The sequence below is a fragment of the Triticum dicoccoides genome, chromosome 2B (genome assembly GCF_002162155.2).
Source record: "Triticum dicoccoides isolate Atlit2015 ecotype Zavitan chromosome 2B, WEW_v2.0, whole genome shotgun sequence".
Classification (NCBI taxonomy): domain Eukaryota; kingdom Viridiplantae; phylum Streptophyta; class Magnoliopsida; order Poales; family Poaceae; genus Triticum; species Triticum dicoccoides.
Genome location: NC_041383.1, coordinates 80,517,368 through 80,519,407, shown reverse-complemented (window position 1 = coordinate 80,519,407; position 2,040 = coordinate 80,517,368).

Sequence of the window (2,040 nt, the reverse complement as noted above, 5' to 3'; positions counted from 1 at the left end):
AGGAAAATGGGAGACGTTTTATAACCAGACAAGAGGCAAACGAATATGAGTGGAAGACGGAGCCTGCTCGCCTCCATGTTGCAGCCCTTCAGGCAGTAGCTACTACATCTCAGTACAACCCTGACTACGACTTTGGATATCCGCTAGGTCAGCCGTGGCTTTAGACCAACTTAGGCCAAAAGCCTAACTTTGGGGAAGTACGTATTTCTCACCGACATTACATTCATGTTCAAACACTCATTCAAGTTGTCGGTGTTCATACTTTTTCATTGTACTATCCATGCTAGTTTATTTTCTTTTCTTTATTTCTTCTTCTGTGTTTGAAAAACTTTGGGAAAAACCAAAAAAAATTAGTTGTAGCTTTTAGCTAGTTTACTTTCCATGCATGTAGTAGTAGTATTAAAGGAAACCCAAAAACATTTCTCATTCTTCTTTTGCTTGTTGGGAGCTTTCCTGTGTAAATAGTTTTTCTGTTCTTTGAAATTCTTTTCTTTTCTTTGGGGGTCGAGAGTAGAAGACCATGATGAAAATGATGAGTGGCTCTCATATGCATTATTGTTGATCGAACCAAGAGCCCATATTACCTTGTCTTCTCCTTTGAATTAAATCTTTGCAAATTCCAGCTTAGTACAATGCACCTACACTATTATTATTATCCACACCATTCGTTCGTGCAAGTGAAAGGCAATAATGACGATATATGATGAAATGATTGAGATGAGGAAAAGCTGGTATGAACTCGACCTATCTTGTTTTTGTAAATATGATTAGTTCATCGTTCCTGATTCAGCCAATTATGAATGAAACATGTTTGCAATGACAATTAGAGATTATAGTTACTCATGCCATGCTTAATTAGCTAGGAGTTTATAATGGTTTACCTTGCATGCCAACATGCTATTAAAATGGTTGTGATGTGGTATGATAGGTTGGTATCCTACTATGAATGATTTGAGTGGCTTGACTTGGCACATGTTCACGCATGTAGTTGAAACAAAATCAACATAGCCTCCACGATATTTATGTTCATGGTGATTTATATCCTACTCATGCTTGCACTCATTGTTGGTTAATCTTAATGCATGTTCATGACTGTGTCGCTCTCTAGTTGGTCACTTCCCAGTCTCTTTCTAGTCTTCACTTGTACTAAGCGAGAATACTGCTTGTGCATCCACTTCCATAAACCCCAAAGTTATTCCATATGAGTCCACCATACCTACCTATGTGTGGTATTTACCTACCGTTCCAAGTAAATTTGTATGTGCCAAACTCTAAACCTTCAAACGAAATTCTGTTTTCTATGCTCGAATAGCTCATGTATCAACTAGGGTTGTCTGTATCTTCCATGCTAGGTGGGTTATTCTCACGATGAGTGGACTCCGCTCATCATTCACGAGAAAATGGCCGGTAACCGGGATGCCAGTCCCATGCTCAAATCAAATCAAAATAATTGCAAACAAAACTCCCCCGGGATTTTTGTTAGTTGGATGATACCCGTTGTTTCGGACCAGCCGTGGAATGTGCTCGTTGGTGGTGGGGGAGTATAAACTTTACCATTCTGTTTGGGAACCGCCTATAATGTATGTAGCATGGAAGATATCGAGATCTCTTGGTTGTTATGTTGACAATGAAAGTATGCCACTGAAAATATAATTTATCTTTGTTTCAAAACTCAAGCTCTGGCACCTCTACAATCCCTGCTTCCCTCTGCGAAGGGCCTCTCTATTTACTTTTATGTTGAGTCATCATCCTCTTATAAAAAGGCACCAGTTTGAGAGCACCACTATCATTTGTATGCATTGTTATTAATTGATATTGAGTACCACTGTGACTGGATCTCTTTTTCCATGAATTACAATGTTTAGTCAGTCCTTGATCTTCAGGGGTGTTCTGCATTTATGTTTTGCGGTCTCAGAAAGGGCTAGCGAGATACCATCTTGTTATATTATATCATGATTGTTTTGAGAAAGTGTTATCATTCGAGATTTATTATTATTGCTCGCTACTTGATTATGCCATTGATATGAGTAAACATGAGAC